This window comes from Puma concolor, chromosome D3, assembly GCF_028749965.1.
Source record: "Puma concolor isolate L17-30 chromosome D3, mPumCon1.1.hap2, whole genome shotgun sequence".
Classification (NCBI taxonomy): Eukaryota; Metazoa; Chordata; class Mammalia; order Carnivora; family Felidae; genus Puma; species Puma concolor.
Genome location: NC_141678.1, coordinates 87,214,229 through 87,225,966, shown reverse-complemented (window position 1 = coordinate 87,225,966; position 11,738 = coordinate 87,214,229). Strand labels below are relative to the sequence as shown.

The window sequence follows — 11,738 nt, the reverse complement described above, 5'->3', positions numbered from 1 at the left end:
TGGACAGATACATACAAATAGATCATTTTGATATAATGCTCAAGTGACATGATAGAGGTATTGATTGAATTGCAGGTATTCAAACATGAGATTTTTTTTAAGCCACACAGATACAATCAATTAAGAAACAAGGGAGATAAATAGATATTTTACAATATGTATGGTAGGCAGAATCGTGGCCCCCAAAGATGTCCACGTCCTAACCTAGAACCTGCAGATATGTTAGATTATATGGCAAAGGGGAACCACAGTAGCAGATGAATTAAAGATGTTCATTGGCCAGGGTGCCTGGGTGGCTCAGTTGGTTAAGCCTCTGATTCTCGATTTTGGCTCGGGTCACGATCACGATCTTGTGGTTCATGAGATAGAACCTCACGTCAGTCTCTGCCTGACAGGGAGTCGCCTGTTTGGGATTCTCTCTCCCTCTCTTCCTCTGCCCCTCTCACACATGCACTCACACATGCACGCACATAATCTCTCTCTCTGTCTCTCTCTCAATATAAATAAATAAACTAAAAAAAAAAAAAAAAAAAAGTTCATCGCTGACCTTAAAACAGGGAGGCTATCCTGGATTATCCTGCCAGGCCCAAGGTAATCATCCTAAAACCCTTAAAAATGGAAGTGGGAGATGGAAGAAGGGATCAGAGAGTTGGTCAAAAGGAGATGTGACCACAGAAGAAAGGCACAAGGAGATAGATGCCGTCTTTGGCACCCCTTTGGTGGTGGGGGGCAAGGGGCCACCAAGGAGGGCAGGCAGCCTGCAGGCACCAGAAAGGGTGTGAGCCAGACCCTGTTAGGGCCCCCAGATACAAACACGCCCACATCGGGATGTTGGCCCAGAGACCCTGCATCAGACTTCTGTCCTCCAGAACTACAAGAGAACAAATCCGCACTGGAGTAACACACAAAATTGGCGGTACCTTATTGCACCCGGAAACTAATAAAATATGCAAGTGTAATAATGAGACATGAGGATTCTATTTGGAATCTAACGAATCAAGTGTTCAGAATTTAAATTGTCTGAGGTCATGATAGAGTCTAAGTTATTTTCTACTTCTCCATTGTGAGCATCCGAGGGAGGCAAAGGGGAGGAGCACAGGAAAGGGAAGAAGAAACTCCCAAGGGCCAGGCTCCTAGATGGGCGTGTTCACTCATGTCACTGGATTCTCACAAAAAGCCCTACAAGGATGTTGTTGCTATTCCACCTTTACAGATAAGGAAGCTGGAGACTCCGAGAAGGAAAGGTAAAATGCTACTGCCTGTCTGTCAGACTGCAAAACCCACACTCAGTCGCCACACCACACTCTTGCAAATAAAATCCCAGATTCCACCACCCTGGGGGCTCCGGGCTGGGGAAGCCCAGCGTCCCGCCCACAACGCCTGCTCACTCTTTCCTTTGCACAGATGAAAAGACACTGTGTTCTGTTTCAGTACTGTATTTCATTGATTCTAAGATTCACCCCTTTTTCTTCCAATTTTACCGCCTGTGGTTATGATGCATCTTACATTCGCAACGCCTTACAATCACATTCGGCAGCATTGTTTCTTCCTCAGTGATACGTAAAGGAATGAATGGTGTGTCTTAGCATGGGGGTTCCTTAGGGTCAGCCCGTTGGGACAGCAGGCTTCCCTAAGCTCCGCACTGGGCTGTGAGTCCCAGAGACAGCAATTCCCCACCCTTCCTCGGGAATACATGCCAATGTCAATTATTTTCAGTGTCAGGAAACATGTCACGTTGCACTGAAATCCCTCACGCTACAACCGAAGTTTTCATGCTGCCGTGAAGAGAATGGTCATCATCTGGTTTTCCTCGGCACTTACTCCGTACTAAGCAGTGAGCTATGAACCTTGGAAGGATGTGAAAGATGGGGCCTCTATTCTCAAAACCCATACAACCATACACCATATAACCAAATGGTGAGACGATACATAATTAAGGACCTAATTGCAGTGGCAACTCCATATGGAGATACGACCAACTAAACAATGCTTTTTCATTTTGTTTTGTTTTTTATTTTTTTGTTTTTTTAACATAGTCCCATCATCAAGCTTGACCCATTAAGCTCATTAAAAATTTATGTAAACACATTTTTCCTGAAGGTTTCACCTAGGGCATCGAGTAACCTATCGTGGTGGGTTCAACTGCGCCCCGCCTCAAAAGCTGTGCCTAAATCCTAACCCCGATACCAGTGAATGTGACCCTATTTGGAAATAGAGTCTTTGCAGATGTGATCAAATTAAGAATGAGGTCATACTTGATTAGGGTGGGTCTTAGAGCCAATGGCTGTTGTCATTACAAGAGAAAGGGGAGGGAGATCTGGATACAGAGACCCAGAGGAGGCACAGGGAAGAGGTCGGTGTGAAGATGGGGGCAGAGATCCGGGTGATGTCATTACAGGCCAAGGAACTCCAAGGATGAACAGGAGCCACCAGAAGCCGGACAAGGCCAGGAAGGATTCTTCCCTCGAGCCTTTGGATGGAGCGTGAGTTTGTTAACAACTTGGTTTCAGATTTCTGGACCCCAGAACAGTGAGAGAATAAATGTCTGCCTTAAGCCACCAAAGTTATGGCACTTGGTTAAGGCGGCCTTAGGAAAATAGTACCTCTACATATCAGACGTTAAAGTAAGTTGTGGAACAAACCACTTAGCAGGACTTGCAACTTTTCAAAGGAAGACAGTTAAAATAAAGTTCAGGAGTATGAAAGGGTGAAAGGGTTAGAGGTTGGAGGACGAGTTTGGAAGAGGCTTCTCTGCAGAGATCCGAGGACCTCACTGGCAAAAGGAACTCCAAAAGACTGCCCGGAGAGCTCGACACCCTGCGTCTAGAGGGTGTCCCAGTGCAGTGTCAACTCCAATCTGTTAGGTACAGAACACCCAACAGGCTAGCTAAGCTGCTTTGGGGATTGTAACACACTGAATGTGTATACTTCCCCCAAATCCTTATGCTAAAATCTAACCCCCAAGGTGATGGTATTAGGAGGTGGGACCTTTGGGAGGTGATTAAGCCATGGGGCAGGGTAATCATAAATGGGATCAGTGCCCTTATACAAGAGACCCCAGAGAGCTCTTTCGTCCCTTCTGCCCTGCGACATTACAGGAGGAAGACAGCCTTCAAGGAGGAAGCAGAGCCTCACTAGACACCAAATCTGTTGGTGCCTTGATCTTGGACTTCCTAGCCTCCAGAACTGGGAGGAATAAGCGTGCTTTATAAACCACCTGGTTTATGGAATTTTTATAATAACAGCCCAGGCAGACTAAGACAGAAACTGGTACCGAAAAGTGGGGGTGTGGTTATAACAAATGCTTAAAACCGTGGAAGCGCCGTGAGCCTTGGCAGAGGGCAGAGGCTGGAGGAGTCGTAAGGCACGTGCCAGGAGAAGGCTGGACTGCCATGAACGGACAGTGGAGGGCGATTCTGGGTGAGACTCAGACAGAAACGAGGAGAGCTGCGGAGAAAGCCTCCGTCTTCTCAGAGAATACCCGAGACATTCCGGGGATCCTTGGGGCTTCTTCTCCCATTGCAGGCCTGGAGCACAAGGGCCTGGGGGTGCAGAACAATTTCAAAAAAGGGGCCCCAGCCCAAATGGACTAAAGCAGTGACGGAAGTGGTCTATCCTCACAGAGACGACCAAGCACAGGATGCATGAGCATCTTGTATGGACCAGATGTGGGTCACATGGAAGAAGGGCCTACCCGAGCCTTCAAATCCTTCCAGAAGGACCATCTTCTGGAGCAATAGAACTGCAACGGCAGCGAGTCTGTATGGAAGACTGCGCCAAAGAAGGTGGGGGCAGAGGAGGAGGGGACGGCTCCATGATCCACGTCAGAGTTGCAAGGGAAGAGACAGTGAGGTCCCCAGGAGTACCGTCATGTAAGATTGCTCTGCTACTTATGTCTGGAATAGAAACCTGCAAGAGTACAGGCCTTAAAAAAAAAGAAGAAGTAAAGAAAACATTTAGATAGAACACTGTGTGTTAAGGAAGTACACAGAGGGGCGCCTGGGTGGCTCAGTCGGTTAAGCATCCAACTTCGGCTCAGGTCATGATCTCGCGGTCTGGGAGTTCGAGCCCCGCGTCGGGCTCTGTGCTGACAGCTCGGAGCCTGGAACCTGCTTCGGATTCTATGTCTTCCTCTCTCCCAGCCCCTTCCCCACTCTGTGTGTGTGTGTGTGTGTGTGTGTGTGTGTGTGTGTGTCTCAAAACTAAATGAACATTAAAAAGAAAAAGTACATAGAAAATAGGATTCTAACATGAGAATGCAAAACGCATGTGGCACAGCAGAATCGGGCCAAAGAGAGACAGGAGTGGTACTGAGGTAGCAATGTAGGACAGACTGCCCATTGTTACGGATACGTGACAACATTTTTCCCACAAATAATAAAACTGGCTCAGGTGCCAAGTTACAATCCATGGGAAAAAAGGATTTAACCAGAGTCCAAACTAATTTTTCTCAGAGCAAACCTCTGATAAATTCTTGACATGCCTTAAGAAACTCCTTGAGGATAATTCATCAACTGAATGTTTGAAAACACAGGAAAGCCATTATCAATGTGGAATTAGTTATGACTGACTCAGACTTGGTTGGAGCTATGAATGTGATGGAAAACTAAGTCATCTGGGAGTATTCATCATCATCTAAACTAGAGTCATTTAAGTCTAACGTATGTCTTCTCAGACCACATCAGCCTGGGCATTCATGGAGTCAAAGGAATAATAAAATTCCACTTGGCCCCTCATTCTATCCCAACACCCTTGACATTAATAGGCCCTTTGCCCCTTCAAGGTGTTCAGGCGAGCGCTCCACTTGTACACTCAAACATCAATGGTTGCAGTTTCATTTTGGTTGGTCAATTTTGTTGCTAAATATTTGTTGATAGTTTCAAGCTGTCCAGACTCTAAAATTAGATGGGCAATGTGTGACTCCTGCTTGACGCATAGAAACTAATCACCCTGGCTTCTAGGTCCAGAACAATTCATTCCCAGGACCCAAAAGATGCAACTTTAAACCACAGTTCAGAACCCTAAGAGAAATTTGGAACATGGAAGGAAACGGGCCCAAAAGATACTGGTGACAACTTTTGGTCCTATTTGGATTACGTAATAAACACGGATCTCAGGAGCTACAGAGGACTAAACTTGAAATGAACTCCTAGAAAAATACTAAAACAGGTTGTAAAACAGATGCTTTGTGACAAAAGGGAGAGCAGAGGTCATGGGGAGCCTATCCAAACTCATTAAAAAAAAAATCTACCGGGGCGCCTGGGTGGCGCAGTCGGTTAAACGTCCGACTTCAGCCAGGTCACGATCTCGCGGTCCATGAGTTCGAGCCCCGCGTCGGGCTCTGGGCTGGTGGCTCGGAGCCTGGAGCCTGTTTCCGATTCTGTGTCTCCCTCTCTCTCTGCCCCTCCCCCGTTCATGCTCTGTCTCTCTCTGTCCCAAAAAAAAAAAAAAAAAAAAAAAAAAAATCTACCCATTCTCATGTAATTGCTCCCAGAGATTGAAAAGGTAAACAGGCAGAAGGATGTCCAGCCTAAGAAGCGTGAATTTCAGAAAGGCATTTTGCACAGTAGTGCAGTAAGGTGTGTAGACAGAGTCACCCAGACTTAGGGTCAATCAGCTGGAGAAGTGATCCAGAGTTCTCTACTCCAGCCCATCCTGTTCACCGTTTCAGTTAATGACTTAGATGAAGGTTCAGAAGATGGTTATACCAAATTTGCAAAGAAACTGTAAAGACCAATTAGAGAGGAAAGCACCAGAACAAACAACTTCTGGAGAGACTAAAGTGAGAGACAAAAACCAGCAGTTGAAATGTGTTTAGCAGCAATAGTAGTAATAACAATAGCAAAATATTAATAATAAAATACTGGAATAAAATTAAGGAGCCAATTTGAGTGTAAAAATAATTGCATAAGGATAGGACTTGAAGAAAACTGGAAGTTTATACTTTCTTAAATTTGGATTTAAAACTAACTATAGGGGGTGCCTGGGTGGCTCAGTCAGTTGAGCATCCAACTTTGGCTCAGGTCATGATCTCACTGTTTGTGGGTTCGAGCCCTGTGTTGGGCTCTGCACTGACAGCTCAGAGCCTGGAGCCTGCTTCCGATTCTTTGTCTCCCTCTCTCTCTGCCCCACCCCTGCTCATGCTCTGTCTCTCAAAAATAAATAAATGTTTAAAAAAAATTTAATTAACTATATATTTCATATATACCATCTCTGTGCTGTACCTGTTTTTTGGGTTTTTTTTTTTTTTTTAAGTTCTAAGAGCTTTAGTAGTCTCATTGTTTTCTGTACTGCTCAGAACAATTTTCTTGTTGTAATCACCTATGGAAGGAGAACATTGCCAAACTGTTACAATTCCAGAAGTATATAAACAGAATTGTAGAATACAGAAATGTATAGCCAGCAAGAACCTTGATGACCATAATCCCAACAAGAACAAATTGAGGGTACCAGGGTCCTAGAAGATAGATAATACCACCATTTTATTAAAGCTTACCTAGAACCCAATCTACGGACAGATCACTTTAAGAACATTTACAGCAAGTGGGGCGCCTGGGTGGCTCAGTTGGTTAAGCGTCCGACTTCGGCTCAGGTCATGATCTCACGGTTTGTGAGTTCAAGCCCTGCGTCGGGCTCTGTGCTGACAGCTCAGAGCCTGGAGCATCTTTAGATTCTGTGTCTTTCTCTCTTACTCTGTCCCTCCCCCACTCACACTGTCTCTCTCTGTCTCTCAAAAATAAATAAACATTAAAAAAAAAAAAGAACATTTACAGCAATTAAGATTGTCTATCCTAGAAAAAGGAAAACATAATGGTGTGGCGGTGAACGAGGTCATTACCTAATACAAAAGCTGTCAAGTGAATAGAGGGAAGATTCAAGATCAAGGGTCCGAGTTACAGCAGTAAGGTAACTCAGAACTTATACCAATAAGGACTGTTCACAATGAGAGTAGCTAAACTTTCCATGAGGAGAGCCCAAGGTCACCCGGAGTGTTCAAAGAATGAATGACCATTTATTGGGCATGCTGCAAAAGACCTTGTAACACTGAACAGAAAAAGTAGATACAATAAAACTGCCAGATTCTGATTTCACAAAACCTTGGAGCCTGGCCTAAAGTCACCAGCTTTTTATTTTGCACAGTAAGTATCTTAAGAAAAAGAATTGCCAAGTACAATAATTGTCACTTCATTCAATGCAGGACATTTCAACCTGAAAACTCCAGCTCAGAATCAAGGACTGTCCTCTACCTTGAAACAATTTGGTTTCATTTTTTTCATTCCACCATGAATTGGTGAAAATTTACTCATTGTGGTAGATTGTATTTTCCAAAGAAGGCCACCAAATTGTATCCCATTCTGCATGCTACAATGTGACCTTAACTCTCCTCTCATTGAGTGATAGAGTCTGTGTTCTTCTCCTCCGGCCTGGGTGGACCTTTATGTCTGCCTTACCAATAAAGTATGGCAAAAGTAAGGCTCTATGAGCTCCATCGTTAGGCCATAGGAAAAAAAAAATGCCATGCTCTTTTACTCTGTTCTCTTGAAGCACTTGCCCTGGGAACCCAGCTCCCACACTATGAGGAAGCTCAGACAATATGGAAAGGCCACGTCTAGGTTTTCCAACCAATGCCCAGCCAAGGTCCCAGATAAGGAAGGAAGGTAGAAAAATGTAGGTTTGAGGTATCTAATCCAATGAGAGAGAGAGAGAGAGAGAGAGAGAGAGAGAGAGAGAGAGAGATTTAAAGAGAAATGGCTTAACATTTGTCAGAGAATAAACTCCATTTTAAAACATCCACTATGTGCGACAGCCAATTGGACAGCTCAGTGGTGGCACAGAAGACACAAGATGAATCCCGTCCTCCTAGAGCTATGTTCAAGGTCATGGGTGGATGGCATAAACAAGTTCATATAGTCATAAAAACGTCATAGCTAAGTTTTGTCTAAGGTTCGTAATGTAAACACGTGTCCTCATTTTTCTAGAGACGGACGCTGAGCCTCAAAGACAGAATGGCCTGCTTCCTTTCATGCGGTTGGTAGTTGAACAACACCCAGGTGAGCCACCTGGGCAGCCGTCACATGCCAATCACGTCACAAGGGTTGCCAAAGCCTGAGTTCCACCCTGTCCCTTCCATGTCGCAAGGCCACACAGCGGACACAGATTCGTTCCCGTCGAGTCAGCAGGGGAATAAATGGCAGACATGCAGAAATAAGTCAACTTCAGGTGTGATGTCCTGTCTTTATCCCAAACCAAACAATGATCCTTTCTGTTGTTGGTTTCTTCCCTGGGGCAATCTTAGTGTCAGCCCACCTGCCTGGAAGTAGTTCTGCCCTGGTGCTTGCGCTGTTGAGCCACTGTGACATGAAGAGGCCGTGTTCCCACTGGATCTTGTTAACCCCCGACCCTGCTAAGCTGACTTGTCTGGTTTTTCACTGTCCTTGCACTTTGGGTCCCACTTCCTGGTGGGTACCTCTTTCTCTTGGCCTAAGTCCCCTCTTTCCTAAAGTGCTCTTACACTTGGGCAAACTTTTATGTTTTATTTTCCTCCTTGTGTGTAACCTGGACAAGAACTCAAGTTTTCTAACTTCTGATTACATTCTCTCCCTACTTTACTACAGACTTTTGTGATACGCCCCGTGGATTTTGTGAGCGATGTGATTCAACCAATATTTACTGAGCACCAGGCTCTCTGCTAGGAGGCAGGAAACTGACACAGGGGGCTCAGGGTCTTTCAGTCCAGGGGATAGAGCAGACGTGCAGGCCATCACAAGAGTGTGTGTGAAATCATGCGTTAGGTAAAGCACACAATGCTACAGCAACACCCAGGGGTGCTGCTACCGACCTTGAGAATGAGGAAGGGCTCACCCAGAGCAAGGGAGGGGTGGTTTGGTATTTGGGAAGATACGTTGCCAACAGAAGTGTCGATGCCAGGAGAGAGAGAGAGCCCAACCCACACAGGAGGGCCGAGTTTCTTCACTCTGGCAGGCTTGAGGCACTCGAGGCACAAGTCTGGAGTTTATGCGGATGGCAACAGGAATCAGAAAGGTGTCCAGAAAGATGAGAAAATAGATCAGAGGTTCATTCACCAAAAGGAGACGGGTGTATGGAAATGAAGAGGACATCGTCCCTGGCTGCAAGGAGCTCATCACCCACTGCAAGAGACAGACACATAAACAAATCATTACCCAACAATTCATTCAGCTCTAAATATAGGACACACAAAGGGCTGGTGGACCCAGAATAGGAAGCCATGAGCACTGCCTGGGAGGGGAAAGAAAGGCTTTGTGTAGGTGACAGTCGAGCAAGATGACAGATGAGTGGGTGGCAAGAAGTCCGCGCCGCGGGGGTGGACCTCTGGGTGGGACCAGGAAAGCACCTCTAATTCATTACCCGATATGAAGTGAACCAAACATCTGCTATTCTCTTGAAACTTCAAGCCTCAGGAATTTGTCCCCTCCTGTTAGAGATAGCAAATGTTAAAGTGTAACTTACTGCTCTCTTCTCAAGGATTCTGAAGGTTTCTTTGTGGAGGACATTTTATCTGGTGCATTTCCAGAAGCAAAAGGAGATTTTCAGAAGTACTTGCAGAACCGGGAAAATGTGCTCATTTCTAGAGATTTCTAGAGGCTATGTTCCTGCTCCAAAGCTTTGCGGCATCATCACAAAATCGGGAGTGAGGAGGACCAGCATGGGCTGTACCAAGGTGGAGCACATCCATACCCACCCTGGTCCCCCTCACAAACTGACTCAGAAACCGAGGGTCCAACTCACAGGCTTAGAAAGAAAGAATCTTCCTTCTCTTTGGCAACCTCAAACTTGGCAAAGGATTCAAATGGAAAGAACATGACACTTACTTCTTCGTACAGCCCAACAGATGTGTCGCTTAAGCACAGAAAATCGTGGGATACAGGATTCTCAGCTTAATCTTCGTACACAGACAAGGTGATGCTAAGAGAGTTTCTGTCTCTCCTGACAGCACAACACCCCCTTTGCTTTGGGGAGACATGCGATCAGAGCAGACCCAGGCTTACTAGATGAGCAGCACTCTGGGGGAGTGGTGGTTGAAACAGGCACTCTAGGGGTGCCTGGGTGGCTCAGTCGGTTAAGCGACCTACTTCGGCTCAGGTCAAGACCTCACAGCTTGTGAGTTCGAGCCCCGCGTCAGGCTCTGTGCTGACAGCTCAGAGCGTGGAGCCTGTTTCGGATTCTGTGTCTCCCTCTCTCTCTGACCCTCCCCCGTTCATGCTCTGTCTCTCTCTGTCTTAAAAATAAATAAACGTTAAAAAAAAAAAAAACATAACAAATATGGGGTGCCTGGGTGGCTCAGTTGGTTAAGCGGCCGACTTCAGCTCAGGTCATGATCTCACAGTCCATGAGTTCAAGCCCCCCATCGGGCTCGGTGCTGACAGCTCAGAGCCTGGAGCCTGTTTCAATTCTGTGTCTCCCTCTCTCTCTGCCCCTCCCCTGGTCATGCTCTGTCTCTCTCTGTCTCAGAAATAAATAAACGTTAAAAAAATTTTTTAATAAAAAAAAATAAATAAAAAAGAAACAGGCACTCTATAAATGAGTTGAAAAGGAAATGATGGACAGTCATTTGTCAGGAAATTAAAAACAAAAGATGCAGGAATACCAATACTAATAAACGATAATAGGAAATTTAATTTTAAAAAGTCAGAGGGTATGGGGCGCCTGGGTGGCGCAGTCGGTTAAGCGTCCGACTTCAGCCAGGTCACGATCTCGCGGTCCGTGAGTTCGAGCCCCGCGTCAGGCTCTGGGCTGATGGCTCAGAGCCCGGAGCCTGTTTCCGATTCTGTGTCTCCCTCTCTCTCTGCCCCTCCCCCGTTCATGCTCTGTCTCTCTCTGTCCCAAAAATAAATAAATGTTGAAAAAAAAATAAAAAAAAAAAATAAAAAAGTCAGAGGGTAATTTGGCAATGGTAGAAAAAGGTATTGTAGTCATGGATCTCTACGTACTAAATAACATAGCAGTACAGGGTGCCTGGGTGGCTCAGTCGACTGGGCGGCCAGTTCTTGATTTTGGCCCAGGTCGCGATCTCACCGTTTCGTGAGTGGGAGCCCCGCATCGGGCTCTGTGCTGGCAGTGCGGAGCCTGCTTGGGATTCTTTCTCTCCTTCTCTCTCTGCCCCTCCTTGCTCATGCTCTCTCTGTCTCTCTCAAAATACATAAGTAAACTTTGATAAAAATAACATAGTAGGAGATACGTATGAGAATAAGTCTTAAAATAGACAAGGGAATGTGATAAAACGGAAATCACCGTGAAGAAGTGGCTGTCGACCGTGAGCGATTTTGTCCCTGGGACATATGGTGATGTCTGGAGACATCTGGGGCCATGACAGCTATGCTGAGGAAGGCTACTCTGGTGTGAACCAGGGGGTAGAGGCCAGGGAGGCTGCTAACACGCTCAAGGCCCGGGACGGTCCGCCACAGAGTCGTCTGGGCAAAATGTCGATACTTCCAAAGAGTGCAGGTGCTGAGGACGGGGCAAGACAAGTGGAGCTGCAAATACAGACGGGGGTGGAGAATGTGGAGAATGCCATGCTCCGGGTGGAACTGTGCCCCCAAAAGTTATGTTCACGTCCTAACTCCACTGAATGCGACCTCATTTGGAAATAGGGTCATCGCAGGTATAACCAAGTTACAACGATGTACTGGAGTCTAGAGGTGTCCATAACTGGTGTCCTCACAAGAAGAGGGAAATTTGGACACCGACACAGAAGGAAG

At 46.0% G+C, this 11,738-nt stretch overlaps 1 long non-coding RNA gene across 1 annotated transcript; it reads left to right on the top strand.

Annotated features, from left to right (window-relative positions):
• Positions 1-1,048: 1,048 nt before the first annotated feature.
• Positions 1,049-8,214, top strand: LOC147575685 (uncharacterized). Its single transcript, XR_015242644.1, has 2 exons — positions 1,049-1,244; positions 7,980-8,214. It is a non-coding gene; the product is annotated as an uncharacterized LOC147575685 (long non-coding RNA).
• Positions 8,215-11,738: the final 3,524 nt, after the last annotated feature.